The sequence below is a fragment of the Stegodyphus dumicola genome, chromosome 7 (assembly GCF_044657685.1).
Source record: "Stegodyphus dumicola isolate Sdum_Otavi_A_Nest chromosome 7, ASM4465768v1".
In the NCBI taxonomy this organism is placed as follows: Eukaryota; Metazoa; Arthropoda; class Arachnida; order Araneae; family Eresidae; genus Stegodyphus; species Stegodyphus dumicola.
In genome coordinates, this window is record NC_140774.1 from 120,376,799 (window position 1) to 120,394,627 (window position 17,829).

The following is a 17,829-nucleotide window of genomic DNA, read 5'->3' on the forward strand; positions in this document are numbered from 1 at the left end:
TCCTCCAGGACCCTTGCATGAAGATGACTTCATCAATGCGAGAACCATGGAATGTAAACTGTTTCCGCCTTAGCAAGACTCGGACAATTGAAATGATGATGACATGGGAATCACGAAATAAAGCGAAAAATTTCAATCTGTAAAAGAGAGAAAAGGAGCAAAAAAAAAAAAAAAAAAAAAATATTTGTGCACGTTTATAGAATTAATAAAGGCATTTGCTATTAATCTAATGCTAATTCTATATCCTGTGTATAAAATAATCTTTTTTTTAGTCCAAAGGGATTTGAATCCCGAAGGACTATTAGTTTCGTTTTGGTATTTTGCGTCGGACGGATAAATGTCGGTTCACTTTTCAAACTGTTGCCATAAAATCTTAGAGTCCTGCATTATATTTGAAGAAATTAAATAATGAAAATCTGCGTAAATGTATGTATATTTCTCACATTGTCATAAAATAACGGTACATAGAGTCATCGAATTTTGAATAACGTAATCCTCCAACGAATATGAGCATGTGGAAGACCAAATTTGAAATTTGAAATTTGTTTTATGATCGATTTTCTATTTTTTAAAACTTTGACGAATTTTTGATTAACAAACTCAAGAATTTCAAAGCGAGCAATGGCAACGTTGTGCAGAAAAAACATTTTTATCTCCAGCGCGTGAGTCTCTGTATCGGAAATTCTAAAGATATGCTCGTTTTAAAACTACGAGTATTTTGCGATATTGCTGTTGCACTGGATCTTATGGTTTAAGTGCGAGGAACATGATATTTAATAAAGAAAAGTAACACACAAAATGTTAAAAAACGTCCCTTTGGACGTAATTTAAAATCTAAAACATTTCAGATTTTTTTTTTTTTTTTTTTTTTTTTGCTACTTTTCTTTCAAGTAAGATTCATATAAATAAATAAGTAAATAACAGACGTAAATCTTTTTATTAATTATTTACTTCAGGTCTTTGTTTTCATGTAAATTATGTAGGAAAATAAGTTTAGTTATATTTACATAAACAATTTTCAGACTATGTTTCTAAATTTTCATAAAAATATATTGAAATTTGTTTTCGCTTCACATCTATTTCTTTCCCCTTAAAATAAAAAGTATGTATTATACATGGCGAATTTGCGAGAAACGTTGTAATTGCACATGATATAATAATTGATAAATCGCACATAATTCACTAGGAACAATATCAAATAAAAATCATTGAAGTAAATTAAATGTTTATATTCCTGAGATATTTTATTTAAATACTGAAATTAATAATAAGTAAAACAAGAAAGTGGTGGAAATTATTACCTTAATTAAATTTGTAAAAATACCCTATTAAAAAGATATCTAAATCATTTCTACTAACAGCGTTTTATATACTAATTTGAATTTCGAATTTTCGCGTGAAAACATTCATTTGAGTAGTAACATCGCATACTTATTTTAATTAGAATAGGAATTAGAAGTAAACAGCAATAAAATGAGTATTACAAATAAAGACACAAAAATTACACTTGATCTTATACTCTCAAGCTTCAACTAACAAAGCTGAAAATATCATAAAAACGTTTATACAAATAAATACCAACATAAAAAGGCTATTCAAGGAAAAAGGATTACGAAAAGCCGAATAACTCTATATGAACTTTGCCAACTGCAAAACGTAAAAGCACAGAAGTGATATTTATTAAAAAGTCGAAGATCCCGGCTTTCAAGGATCAGACAATGAATCCCAAGATTTAGAAAACGTAGCATGGATATTTAATTAGGTGCACTGAAATTATGAAAAACAGAAGAGGAAACAGAAACATAGTCTCGAATTGAGCAACACAGGCATATGTAGAACGAATCAACAACACACAAGAAACATATCTATACCCTTAAAACTTAAACTTTCTCACAAACAATAAGTATCAGATGCTGTAAAAACGGTAAAGCATCACATATCATACAACAATCCGTAACGGAATCAGATAGTTCAATAACAAGGAATTTTTATATCCAAGAGCTTTTACAGTATGTTTCAACAGTAGCATTGAACCTCAATCCAACACAAAGAAAGACACCCAAAACTCAATTACGGATACCTTAAAGAAAATGGTCTCTCTACAAAACGTAAAAGTAAGTGGTAAAATTAAACGAGGCAGGCTAGTGATGATATGCGAAGAAATGAAGATATAAATAATAGTGAAAATGCAATAAAAGAAAACGAAAAACCAAACAACTAATAGACTTGAGAAGACCCCAAAAAATGATCTTTAAAGATAATAATTGATTCAATTCTGGAAGCTCTTTCACAAAATGAAATCTTAAAAATAGTAACACGATGTTTTGAATGTGATGAAAGCGATTCTAAATCTATGTTCAAAGTAAAAGATAGAGAAAAGGGATGAGTCAGGTGAGTCCCTGAGTGTTCTCCATCAGCGTTTCGAAAAAAATAAATGCATCATATTAAGATGGCAAACCAAGAACATCAGAGAATATTTAGGTCTAAATAGATGTTTTAATACCAAAAGTTTGGCTATTCTCAAGACATGCACTCTCAACCCATATTGAAAGTCTCGTCGCAACAATGTAACAATTTCAACAGTAGTAAAGACATCGACGCCTTGCATGAAGATCTTATGCAAATACTGCTCTCAGTGTGCGAAAAGGTCTTGAAAAGGAAACATTACGCAGCCCCGAAATGCACTCCTTGGTGGAGCACCACGCTGACTACTGAACGCAGGAAAGTCCGTGTCCTAAGGCGCAGAATGCAAGCATGCAAGGATCCCTTAGAAAGAGAGGCACACTCGCTAAGTTTTCGAAAGCACAGAGCTGCTTACAAAAGACAGATTGCAAAAGCAAAGTTTTCATCCTGCAAAGAGTACTGTACCAACACTGCGAATAAGTTTGGAACTGTCTTCCGTATTGCACATGATAAGATGTTTACACCTACTAATCTTACTGCCACAATAAGCCACGGAGCAGCAACTAGTACAGAAGTAGTCGCGCACATTCTGGACAATATCTTTAGACCTGATAACGCAGACACAGATAATCCCGCACAAAGAAATATCAGAGCCAGTGTTGAGCAATATTACAATACCAAGAAAACAGATTTTGAACCGCTGCCAAACGCCAAAGAAATGAGCGACATTGTTAAAGCGTTAAACACCAATAAAGCCCCATGTCCTGATGGGATAGATAATGGCATTCTGCAAACCATTAACAGTACGCATCCGGAGTTACTGTATGCCTACATTACTGCGTGTTAGCGCAATAGATATTTTCCAACCGGCACGAAACTTGGTGAGGTGGTGCTCTTTCTCAAAGCGAAAAAAGGCCCTAATGTACCAACGTCTTATCGGCCTATTTGCCTTCTTCCTGCCTTGGGTAAAGTACTAGAGAGAGTCGTCCTTCAAAGACTTAAACACTATATCCTGTCTGGACAAAGCATAAATGACAAACAATAGGGCTTCATTCCTGGCAGATCGGTGGATCACGCGCTGCAGCACCTACGAAAAATAATAGTAAATAACAGAAGAAATAACCAACATAATCTCATTATCTCTGTGGACATACAGGGCGCTTTCGACTCGTTGTGGTGGCCCGATGTACTGAAGAGATTACAGGACATGGGTTGCCCTAAGATTCTCTTTGATCTTATTTACAGCTACCTAAGTGATCGCCGCTTACAAGCCACTACGGACGCAGGAGTGCACTTACGTTCCATCAATAGAGGTTGTCCTCAAGGATCCTGTCTGGGTCCACTGCTCTGGAATCTTGTAGCCGACACAGCGCTGACTCTTTTTAACACAGATCCTCACACGGAAATACTGGCTTATGCCGATGACTTTTTGCTGGTAACCAAAGGGCACAGCCGCAACGCATATGAGACTAGAGCGCAACAAGCAATAAACAAGATGGCCAAATGGGCCAATGACCATAAGTTAATTATTGCCATATTCAAAAACCCAAGGTATGCTTATTTGCCCAGGTAAGCGCCATCGAAGCACCCCGTGCATCAACCTTCATGGGAAAAATATTAAAATAGTCGGAAACTTGAGGTACTTTGGAGTTATAATTGACGATACACTCACTTGGATGCCACATTTAAAGGTGGTCAAGGCACGGCTTCGCAGGATATTTCATTCCATGCTCAGAACAGCAGCACCAACATGGGGAGTTTCTCCGAGGATGCTTAAGACGTGGTACTCTGTAGCTGCTGAACGTATTGCACTGTATGGGGCCTCCATGTGGGGCATAACGATCACTACTAAAATGGAGAATCTGCTACGCTTAGCACAAAGACCATTCCTCCTAAGCATTACCCGAGGATTTAAACGTCGCCCACTAATGCTCTAAACGTGATTTCAGGACTACCGCCTCTGCATCTCTTAGCTCAGCGCGAGATTGCAATAGTGCGAGTGCTCCGACTCAAAGAGACAATAAGTTTATGGGACAGGACTTATGTTTATACTGACTATGAGCAAAGCATTCCCGAGCCACCTTGCCACCCGCCCGAATTCAACATCTCGATTAACTGCAGGTCACCAACGTGGTTCAACGCTGCAATCTATACCGATGGTTCCAAAGGAGAATATGGCACCGGTAGCAGATACTATGTTCTACATGGGAACCAGATCTCAAAGATCTGGGAAAGAAAGCTTAAGCACCACAACTCAGTTTTTCAGACTGAACTGATTGCGTTAAAAGCTGCACTTGTCTACGCACTGGAAAATAACTACTCCAGTATATATTCAGACTCAGCCTCTAGCCTTCAGGCAATCAAAGGCACATGTAGTAAAAATCCACTCGTCAGGGCAATACAAAAACTCTTACTAAGAAGACCTAAATACTATAGGCCTGAACTCCATTGGGTACCTGCCCACACTGGAATACTGGGTAATGAAATTGCAGATGCAATAGCCAAAAGTGCAGCAACTGACCCCCACGTTCACACACTTCACGTGCCTCTCCCGGGTTCGTTCTTAAAAGCTGAGCTCGAGAGAGAATTACCCAAACGTTGGCAACATCTGTGGGAGACAGAGACCACCGGCAGAAAGAGTTTACAGATTTTTTCCAAAAGTCTGCCGGCTTTTAAAAACTGGCTCGTCTCACTTCACTCAGTATCTAACAGGACATGCTCCCTTCATGACTTACCTGCATCGCTTCAGACGACGCGAAAACGAGCATTGCTCACGCGGGATGGTAGGAGATCCGGACCACTATCTGTTCGCTTGCAGAGAGACCGCCAAATATCATCTTAGGCAACCAGTAGCAAACCACATCGATGCATGGGCCGAAGCTACTTCAAAAAATCGCAATGCATTGAAACGCATATGCGATTGCATAAACATTGCACGCAAAATCTCAGACAGACTGGAGTAATTCTCAGCTACCATCCTCGTCACCAGCACAGCCCCTGTATGCTCTGTACCTGTACTGAACTAATTTTATCTTAAGTTAGCTTATTCGGCTTTTCTTATTCCCTGTATATATTTATTTCCTTGAATGTAAACTTTGAATTATGAACCTTGAATTATGTATTTTGCCTTATTTTATGTATTGTTTTAACTGTTTTGCCTTTTTTTATTTTATGTATTATATCACGTTTTAGTATTTTACTTCTTATTTAGTATTTGTAACCACCTATCCATAACTCTGTAAATATGTAACTGAAATTGTTCTTCTCACCCGAAATGCACCCTTCTTCCAACATTGCACTATCGTCTTCGTCCAGCATTTGTTTGCACTGCTCCCAGCAGTCGTCTTGAGCACAATATGTATTTATAAGAATGTTATTTTGATCAAGTTATTTCCGTCAGCGGGGCTACTTGGCCGATATGCTAACTACCCAGTGGACCGGCTGCCTCGCTGTCGGTGGAAAGAAAGAAAGAAACTACTGAACATACTGCAGTCTAAAGCAGCCATCGGCAAACGGCAAAGTATTCACATTAAAGCACAAATATTAATCTGAGAATTACCGTGTAAGATCTACTTGTTTATCTTCGGATGTGACAGCTGAAGTACGTGTAGAAACCACGCAGGAGAAGGGTAAAAAGAACCCTTTATTAACTTTTTTAAATTCCCAATGCGTCGACTTAACGCTAATACATTACGCCTCACTCGAGCGGTAACTCAAATAACAAGAACTAAACTAAAAATTCGAAGATATTAAGAAGCAGTAGAATTACTGTACAGAGCTCAGATAATCCTGTTACCTAAAGGCTAAATATACTACAGTAATAGTAACATAATTTGCTTACGAAAGCAATTTCGATCTATTTCTGCTTCAAGAATCATACTGTACTAGAAATAAAGTCTGTGCATTTCCAAATAATTGGAATATTTATCAATATAGCACAGAAGAAATTTTCTCGGTTAGACCACTCATAGGGTGTCAAAATTAAAACAATAAGTCCCCTTCTAATTCGTGAAAATAGAGACATCGTCACAGTTTCACTAAATACCAAAGAACAGCAACTTTTAATTACCTATGTATATTTCTCATCAAAAGAAGACTTAAATACCAGTTAGCAAAAGCTTAAAAAATCCTTCATAAATTTTCAAAATCCTCATATACTATAGGAGAAGACTTCAACTCTCATAATAAATTAAAATTTTAACAGTTCGAAAGGCAAACAAATTCTTATATGGTAATCTGCTAAAATGATTAGGTTCTTGAGATGTGTCTCTTTGCTCCAAATCTTGTTATACAAGCCAAAGAAATAGTACAAAGAACCAGAATTCTGTTTTAAAATTCTACAGTAGCATATTCCACATGAAAGGAAATGCAGTTATTAATATGTATACTTCGGTGAATTATTTTTCATTCCATTCTAAATTTTAATTTCGTGCCTTTTCTGACAGATGCTCACAAATGACTTACTACGAAAGCTAAATGTTTTGAAGTCCTCTTACAAAGTTTTCTTTAGCGGTAAGTTTTCTATCTAAAAATATAATTCAAGCTACTCGAATGAATTTATATATTATTTCGAAGGAAAAATTATGAGCTTTCGAACTTTCACCTATGCTTTTATATTATCATTTGGATTGATATTTGCTATTTCGAACAAGCCTCTTTCTCAACCAGGAACTCTAGAAGTATATCCAAAATCTCTCTACTAATTTTATTATACTTCAGTGATTGGACAACAGATCTAATTAAGGCATTAAGGCACATATCGATATAGCATTCTGCTTTCAGTCATTGAAAAAATTTATGACCACATTCGGGATGTCATGTCATTCGGAGGCGATCAACAATGTAATAACAGGAAACTGCAATGTAAGCAGAAAATAATTATAAAAAAGTATGTGTGAAGGGGAGATGTGACCAGTTACTCTTTGGCATTAGTTCGATTAGCAAATCCCTCCCCTCTCTCTGACACAGTTAGGTCATGCTGCTATGCAGAGATTTTCAAGACGAAAAAAAGTTTTCACGTGCTCAGTACAATTGGTCACCAGTTTGTTCTAAATTCTAAGTTTTAAATTCAGTTGTATTTGTAAATTTCCCAAATCTTGAATTTTGAATGTAACTTTATGTAGTCTTAATCAAAACACTAAATTTGGTGGAAACAATATTATTTAATTAAATTAAATCTTTAGCATGGTTTGAAGTGTATAACAGTAAAATGTTTATATCTTGAGTTTCTCTGCTTAAATATCTTTCTATATTTGACCAATAGCTAAGCGGAAAAGACCGCTGATACCGATAACTCATTCTGATTCGAAGTCCACTAAACGGGTTTGCTGCACGAGAGTTTTTGTGATTTTATTCATGTATAATTAAACAGATGAGCGAATTTCCTTTAATACATCCTCCGCGAAAGCATGGTGGCTTTAAGCTGATACCCTTCGCGTGCTTTGTAATATTTGATTAAATGAATGAATTAAGAAATTTTCGAAGTAGATTTTAGATAGATTTTAAATAAATAAACAAATACTGAGTTATTTTAACTGGTGTCCAGTATGCTGAAAGATATAATTCGATTTTTTTGGAACATGAAGTAAAATGATCTAGGCGTCTAAAGAGTTAGTTTTTACCAAGTAATCACCTAAAATGCTATTTCAAATGAGCAGTACATCACAAAAGCTATAATTGTGTTTAATAATTGATATCTTGATATTTAGCAAAAGCTTTATTTTTTTTCGAAACAGTTGTTTTCTTGGGCTCTTTTTCGAGCAAAAGTCTTCTTACTAGTGTTGAACTAGTAAGAAACTACTTCTAGCTGTTTTATATCAATGCTAGGTAATGAATTTGGTAGATCCTTTTTATTCTTTTATTGTTAGCTCTTTCGTTATTAATTGAAGCTCTTTGTTTTCATATTCGTATACCGTGTAAGTAACTACCATGCATTGCCAATAAAATTTGGATTAGAAGAAGAGTTCATATTTTCTCTTAAAACGGCTGTAAAAGTTAATGGCTTTTTGTTACGTAATATCGGAGTGCATTGGGATACATTTTTTATAATCTGTTGTCAATTCACATATTAAAATAATTTCAATTATTATACTTTGGAGTTTTCGAACATGGAGCTTTCTGCAGCATAAATTCTGATTCTCTCCATTTATTGATACGCTTCGGGTTATTGGTTCAAGTTTGAGCTAACTCCAAAGTTTCCACTTAAAAAGCTATGCAACTTATATAAGGTGTTCCAAAATTTATCTTTTGATTCTGGGAACGGAATAGCTTTTGAAAAGTACTTTGTTACTTTTTTCAGATGTAATTAACAGCTAATATTTAATTTACAAAAAGAAAATAATTTAAAACCGGACAAATCAATCACATTTAAAATTGTGACATTATATATGCATATGAAATAAAACGGAAAAAAGGTCCTAGATTATTTTTCAACATGTTTAAAAATACACTACATTTGTAAACAACTAATTTCAGTTAACACATATTTTGTTTATGTTAAAATATGTCTTATAGTTCTCTTTCATCTGCTTTACGAGAACACGTAAATAAGAGAAGAGTTAATAGGAGTAAAAATCTAAGGTTAAAACAGAGCACTGACAGTTCTAGCTGGACGTAATGAGCCTTTCCATTCGTATCCCATATGAGCAATATTTCTATCAGTTGATGAGTTTCCACTTTGCTTTCAATATTAAAATATAATTCCTGAAATTATTACAGCCTGGTGCTAAGATATAATTTAACATGCATAAAGTAAACCTATTAATTCTGTGTTGTTATTCCCACAAGAAGTGGAAATCAATTTGTGTTAGCTCTGTTAGTTTAACTACACAGATTTTACCTACGAAAAAACTACAACCAGTTTGTTAGATTATAAGATGAAAGTGAAACTAAAGCATAAAACGTCTTAAGAACATCAAAATGTTTTCTTCGAATTCCTGACTTTATTAATCTACAATTTGAGCATTTCGTACTGTTACAGCAGATCAGTTTGATAGATATTGATAAAATATTGATATACACCCGAAGAGTCATTACATTATGACCACCCTGTTAATATGTTTCAAAACTGCCAGCACCTAGCGTGGCAATGATTCCACAAGATGCTGATACATAGTCTGAGGTATCTGGTACCAAGCGCTCACCAACTGATCCTGCAATTCCCGCACATTTGCGAGGGTGTAGCGCTGCAACACGAATTTGGTTTTCCAGGTGGGACCACAAATGCTCTACTGAATTAATGTAAGGTGAAATTTTAGGCCAAGACTTTATTTGAAAATCACTGAAATGTTCCTCGAACCACTCCCTGACGATTCAATCCTTATGAAAGGGTGAATTATCCTGTTGGTAAACACCGTCCCCTGTCTGAAATACTGTTGTCATGAATGGGTGAACCTGATCTGCAACGATGTTCACGTCAGGAAGTCAGGACGTCAGGGAGTGTTCTATGGGGATTATGGGTCCTAATGTGCTCCATGAAAACATTGCCCACAACATAGTACCCCCATCACCGACTTTTCTCCGTCCGACTGTGTGTCCGGGAGCTAGGGTTTCGTTTGGAAATCGACATATTAGCACAAACCCGTCGATGTGATGATACAGGAAACGTGGACAGTGGAACTTTCTTCCATTCTTCTAGTGTCCAATTCCGATGTTTCTTGGCCCATTGCAGACGCAGCTGGCGATGACGTGCCGTCAGTACAGGACATGCTTCGATGCTTCGGCCTCCGGCTGCGTAGACCCATATGCAGCAATGTACGCTGCACACTGTGTTGAGAAACACTGTCTGAGTCACCTCTGTTGTAGCTGGTGGTGATTTCGGCTGTTGTAGCTCTGAGGTTACGGCGAAGAATGCCTAGCGATCTTCGCTCTCCTCTAGAATCAATGAGCCGTCGACGACTCACTGCTGCCTGGCGACTTCGAAACCCAATTATCAAAATAGCACAAGATAAAATAGCAACAGTAAATTCACTACTGTACCTAGGTATCATGCTTGATAATAGACTTTCATGGCATCAACATATCAAATATATCAAAAATAAACTTCTAATATTATCAAACTCAATAAAAATAACCACAGCAAGAAACTGGGGAATTTCTTCTCAATATCAGAAAATTTGGTATACAACAGTAATAAAAAAGATTCTTCTACACGGCGCTTCTGTTTGGGGCACAGATCTAAATCAACATGCAAAAAGACAACTAACTTCAATACAACGGCTTTTTCTGCTATCAATAACAAAAGCATATAGAACAACACCTACCAGTTCTTTACAAATAATTTCAGGTATTCCACCAATCACTCTGACGTTACAGAAAGAAGCAGTTAAAACAAAAGTTGCACGCCTGCGACAAACAAGCACCTATAATTCTAATATCTATCATCCAACAGAATATGAAGAACTCAAACAAAATGTAAACTTACATCCAAATCAATTATATTCAGAAAATCTAATAGTAAATTCAAATATAGATCATTTTCAAATTCAAATTTTTACAGATGGTTCAAAAAAAGAGTTAGGCGTAGGCAGTGCTTATTGCGTTTTCAGAAATAATAATCTTATACAAACCTGGAAAACAAAATTGAATCATACAAATTCAGTATTTCAAGCAGAATTATTGGCTATAAGAGAAGCAATAACATATGCAAAGCAATTCTCAATAACCATTGTTATAATTTCTGACAGTGCATCAAGTATTCAAGCAATAGCTGGTCATAATCGCTCTCCTTTGGTTCAAGATATACAATATTTACTCGCATATTTTCCAACTGGACAAAAACCTAAACTACATTGGACACGTGCCCACGTAGGAACATTGGGCAACGAAATGGCAGATAGCTTGCAAAAGAAGCAGCAAATAGTACTATAACAGCAATAACCTATTTACCAAATCCAATATCACTTTTAAAATCAAGACTTGAACAAGACTTGATTTTACAATGGAAACTCATGTGGTCACAAGATAATACGGGCAGACGAACTTTTATGTTTCTACCAAAACCAACACGAAATTTAGTTACAACAAATAATGCAATAACATAGTATCTTCTAACAGCACATGTACCCTTCATTTCATATCTTTTTTGTTTCTGCTTGTATCATACAGACAACTGTATATGTGGATCAACAGGAACAATAGATCATTACCTGTTTGAATGTACAATCACTAAAGACCTCCACTTTCGTCCTTTTACAAGTGAAAATGCCCAAGGATGGTTCAAACAACTACTCAGAAGTAAATCTCTCCGCAATAAACTTCATAATTTAATGGAATATCTCATAGAAAATTGTGATAATCTAAAGGCAGCATAAATTAAGGCATCGCAATTCCACATCAGCATTTTTTCGACATAATTAACATCACTTCAAGACAGCCCAACTTCAATCAACAATTATGAAACTAACTTCACACTAACTATAAAATTTCTCAGAGCTTTATCAGAACTTACTTCTAATTATTAACTTCAACAGATAAATAAACTTCAACAGACTTATGAACTGTGCACTATAATGAATAGTGAACTATTTATGAATTATTGTAATATAAAATTTTAAATAAACATGGTCCCACTGAGTGAGCAATAAAGCTGAAAGTCTTCATGGCGGCACAGCTGCTCACCCAGTGGTCTCCTGCCTGGCGACTTGTGGTTTTACCATTCATACCCCACTTTAGATATGTGCTCACAACAACTGCACGTGAACAGTCCACTAAACGCGCCGTTTCTGATATTTATGCTCGCAGTCGCCGAGCCATAACGATTTGACCTTTATCGAAGTTTATCGATAAATCAGCTGCTTTTTCCATTATGTCGCTAATCGCCTTATGTTTGGAAAGAATCGAATCGAATCTTAATATTCGGCGAATATCGCGCACACGGCGGCGGGGACAATGACACATATTGCTATAAAGGCACATAACAGGAATGCGGTTATGATAAGTAGGATCTGGAAGAGAGTAGCAGTGAGTAGAGGCGAAGGGGAGCAAGACGATCATAAAATGACCTGAAATCGCAAATAAGGAAGGGCTGGAGTGTAATGAAAAAAGCCAGTCAGTCTGTTAGTTGATCTCTCCAGAAGCTGTAAGTTAACTCATTTCGATTACTTTTGTAGGTTCGCCTCATTCGCCACACTAGACCCCAGCTATGTTGAGCGATCGAAAATTGGGTTCATCGAATTAGCTCATCTGCACTAAGTTGAGGTGGACACTTAGCTGATGTTTCATTCAGAACATAATGTCATGAATTGTACACTGGTGTGCAAAAACAACAGGTGTTCTTTTTTACATAACTCCACGCGAAATCATCTGAGAGACATGAAATTCAGAATTAAGAGACAGCATTTTGTATTTAAAGAATGACGAAAGCATAATTGCGCTAAAAATGAATACAATGCATACAGTTTGAAATCAAACAAAAATAGGCTTTATTGAACTCATAGTATCGTTATACATAATTGTCTGTACAAGAGGAAGAACAGCAAGCAGATGTGTCTTACTATGGGGATATACTACCCTCTCCTTACTGCAATGGTTGCTTCCAACGGTCTCTCCATACTCAGCACCAGATTGCCCAAAAGATCTTGAGGTAAGAGTGCCCATTCCTCAATCATCATCTGTTTCAGTTGCTGGGTGTTCCCCAGAGGATGTAATCGTGCCACAAGGCATCTCCCCAAAGCATCCAACACATGTTCTACGGGATTTAAATCAGGGGAGCACGCTAGCCAATCCATTCGAGTGATATCTTCCCTTTTCAGTAGCTTCTGAACATCAGGAGTCTGGTGTGGCCGTGCATTGTTCTCCATAAAAACGAAGTCTGCTCCAGTGTCACCTCGGAACAGACGCACATGGGGAAGAATCACCTCCTTACAATAGCGATCTCCGGTTACAGAACGTCTGTTGAAAACGTAGAGCTCTGTCCGCCCGTTCAGCATAATGCCTCTCCAGACGAGATCTTCAGGACACCGTAACGGTCTCTTTCCGTGATGTTACTGAGATTAAACCGTATCCCGATCTCTCTCCAAATCAACTTGTGTTGAGAATCGCTTGTGGAACTAAAACGACTCTCATTTGTAAGGAGGATACGACTCCATTGATGAGATGCCCAGTTTTTGCGCTTCTTGCACCAGTGTAAACGGTGACGACTATAGCCAACTTTCAAAGGGATGCAGCGTTCAGGACGGCAGGCGAATAAGCCACCTTTGTGAAGGTGTCTGGACAGAGTAAATCGCGACACTTGTCGCCCCGTTGCTGTACACAGTTGTTGAACTATGGAGTTTGGTGACTGGTTTCGGACTCTTTTCGACTGCAGGACAATATATCGATCATCCACTGCAGTTGTTTTCCTTGGGAGGCCACCACCAACCTTTCTAACAGCCGTACCTATGGTTTGTAAGGCTTTCCAAGCGCGCGAAACGACACTTTTGTTGATTCCGAACTCTTCAGCTATACTAGTCACACTTCGCCCCTACTCCAGATTTTTTGTCATTCTTCCACGTGTGAAGTTATCCAGATCATTTCTTCTAGCCAATTTTTATTTCACGAAAGAACTTCTTGTACTTGCAGCGAATGTCTTTAATTGCGTCTCCATCCTTCCTTTTATGGTAGTCTCGAGTTGAGCGCGCCAACCGTACGCGTTTTGCGTACGCTCACGTAGCCTGTGAAGTTTTTTTCTTAACATTTGCATACGCATGATCTTTCTACTGAATTGCGTTGTCATTGTACTGAACTCAAGAACCCCGTTTCTACAATTTCATTGCTGTCTGATTAAAATTTACATTATTGCTTAAGTTTTGCACACCAGTGTACTTCAAAATAAAAAAAAAAAGCAAAAGGTTTGGTTCAAAATAAAAAGTAAGAGGTTTGGTTGCATCTGAAAAAGTTTTCATATTATTTCATTTTAAATTCGTATCATTCTTTTTGGAACACCTTTTATATGTAACTGCGAAAATTTCGGTGTATAGTTGAAAGAACTTCATAGGAAAGCACATATATGCAGGATACCGCGAATAATTGTGAAATAAAATATAAACATCAGCATTCAAATACAGTGTGACAAGAACAGAAGCCTATTAATTCTTATTTGAGGCCTCTCTCTTGTAACAGCATGTTGTGTCACTGTAAGCGAAGTTCATACGGCTATGAATCATAGGTTAATAAAAGACTAAACGCATGTTGTTATATGCTACAATTCTCAAAACACTTCTCTTCCAGCAATACAGTTTTATTTATTAAATAAGGAAACGAAATTAAAAAAATATAATAATATAATAACTTCGCATTTAACGCTGCATTAAAATCGATGCTGCATTGCGATGCACTCATCCACAGATGATAATCATTACGATTTTCCTTTCTCTTCGAATAAGATTGATTCTGATGCATCAATTCTAAGAGATATTCTATTGAATTAGCTATGTGGGCATTTAAATATAATAAGCATTAGCTTAACTAACTCTAATAAAGGCCACAAGGAATATATTATTATTTCATGCAGCAGCCCTTGTGGAGACAAATTTTATGGTATAGTGACATTAGTATTTGAATGTAAAATGCTGCTACTGATAATAAAACGCTGCTGAACTTTGGAAAAAATATTATAAGAAAAAAAAAAAAAACCTGAAAGCTTTCATATTTTACATTATGCACAAAGAGGCATTTTTTAACGTTTTGTGTGTTACCTTTATTTATTAAATGTGATGTTCTTCGCACTTAAACTAGAAAATTCAATTCAACAGCAATATCGCAAAATAATTTCAAAACGAGCATATCTTTAGAATTTCCGATACACAGTCTCTCGCGCTGGGATTTTTTTTTTTTTTTTTTTTTTTTTTTTTTTGTACAGTGTTGCCATTGCTCGCTTTGAAATCGTCGAGTGTGCCATTCAAAAATTTGGTAAAATTTTACAAAATATGAAATAGATAATAGAACAAATTCCAAATTTGGGCTTCCCACATTCGGGTGGAAACGTACGTTATTCAAACTTTAATGGCTCTAGGTACCGTTGTTTTATCACCATGCGAGAAACATACATACATTTATGCAGTATGCTTCATTATTTAATTTCTTTAAATGAAATACAAGGTTCTAATATTTGGTGGCAACAATTTGAAAAGTGAACCTACATTTATAGTGAATCAACGCAAAATACCAAAACGAAATTAATAATCCTTCTGGAAAAATTGCCCCTTTGGACTTAATAAAAACTGTCAAACGGTTTTTTAATAAGGAATATTTAAAAAATTAGATGATTGCTGGGGAAATTTGTTTGACTATAGAAAATTCTCATAAATTTGGAGATTGATATCTGAGAACTTTCTCATTTTGTTAAGGGTAGATAAGAAAGAAATGCCTTGCGTGTATAAAAGGATAATGATATTGCAGGAAAGGTTTAAGACATTTTCTCGATGTTAAGGTCTATAAGCTGTAGCAAAAGTTTTACATAAAAAATCAAGTTAATTAGAAGAATCTGCTTTAAAGAAATTCGTCATTCTAAAGAAATAATAAGGGGACCGAAAAGTAATGTCGTTTCTGCGCATGTCGACAACAATATGCTAAGGGCAGAAGTGGAAGCAAATACGTGTCAAACACTCTTAACGAACCTTGGTCGACCATCCAAGAACATTTAAAGCAAAATGGAAAAATAAGTACGAGTATTTAATGCTGGAATATGGGTGTTTGAGTCCCCCGTAACCTGTCCGAAGAGAGCAAAGCCAACCGATCCATCACATGCAACGTATTGCTTCAACGGCACCATACAGAATCGTTTTTTGATCATTTGATTACTGGAGACGAAAGGTGGGTCCTATATGATAATCCAAAATTCAAAAGGCAGTTTTAATAGGGGTTACAAAGGGTTTACATCACAAAAAGGCGCTTCTGTGTGTTTGGTGGAGTATTCTCGGAATTGTTCATTTTGAATTGCTGAAACCTGGACAAATTGTTAATGCAGATCTTTATTGTGAACAATTGGATCGAGTGAACCAATCTTTAATCGAAAAATATCCGGCGATTGTCAATAGAAAAGGCATAATTCTGCAACACGACATTGCAAGACCGCATTGTGCAAGACGGACTCTTAAAAAAATGAATGAATTGGGTTGGGAGGTGCTGCATCACCCACCATACTTGCCCGATATCGTTCACTCGGATTTCCATTTATTCCGATCGCTACAACATTTTCTCAGTGCAAAAAAATTTGAAAATTTGAATGATTTCCAAAATGCCATCTTGAGGTATTTGACTCAAAAACCAATTGATTTATATCGGTCCGGGGATTGAAAATGTAGATGGCAAAAGTGTGATTACATTATTGATTAAAAATAAAAACGTGTTAAAATTTATTCGTGTGAATTTAATGTAAGAAAGCGACATTACTTTTCGGTCCCCCTATTAGTTTCACGTAGTTATTACTTATCTTGGGATTCAATATTTCAGAAATAATAAAAATGTTCAACATGGTAAGAATGGAAGGTGAAGATTTCACAGTTATAGCATACATTCCTTTCATGTTCGCATTTATGCAACATTTTCAAGGGAATTCAACATTTGGAAAATAATAAAAATATTCCATATGGTACGTCTTGTGAAAGGTGATTGAATTAATATGAATTATAGTATTGTAGGTTTTACTTTATTCCAACCAGTTATTTTTAGTTTGACTTTCCAGTTTATCCTGATTTCAGTTTCCTGTCGGAATGTAATTTTTTTATGACGTAGATGAAAATTCTCAACGTGTTTCAGAAGCAGTATTTAAACTGAGTTTCAGGAATTCAAAAGTAGTCCCTGCTCATAGTTAATAAATCTCATCAAAACACTAGATATTAGACTAAATACTGTGTTTTAAATGGGAAAGTATTAGGACTTTTGTTTTGAATTCTCCAAAGCGGGAATAGGACTTTGTTGTACCTTACTTCAATCCACATTATTACTCTCAAAGCATTTTCATTATTATAGTATTAACGCATTTAAACTTGGCAAATAATTTTCAAGTCCTCATTGCAAGAATACAATTTCTTGATATATAATTTACTTCATCTATATTTATTAAGATTCAACTTTATTATGCATTTTCCATGTAGTAAATAATATTTTCATGTTTGTTTTATTTAGATCAGTGTGGTTCAACCTTTAGTTACCCGAGGGCCAATCAAAAGTTAGTATAGGAGAGTGAGGGCCAGAGACATTAAAGAAAGAAATGAATTACATATAAATCACTAGTTTAATAGATCACTTTAGTTTACAGTCTAAAAATGAATGTGATGATTGGCACTGCTTTTAAGATACAAGTTTATCAAGTTCCACTGTAATTCCAGTAAGGAAAAGTCTCAGGCTCGGTTTCAGGGAAACACTTTCAATGCGATTTCTGGTTTAATTTGTTTGAGAGCAGAAAAAACACTTTCACACACATACGTACTGCCAAACAGCGATCAC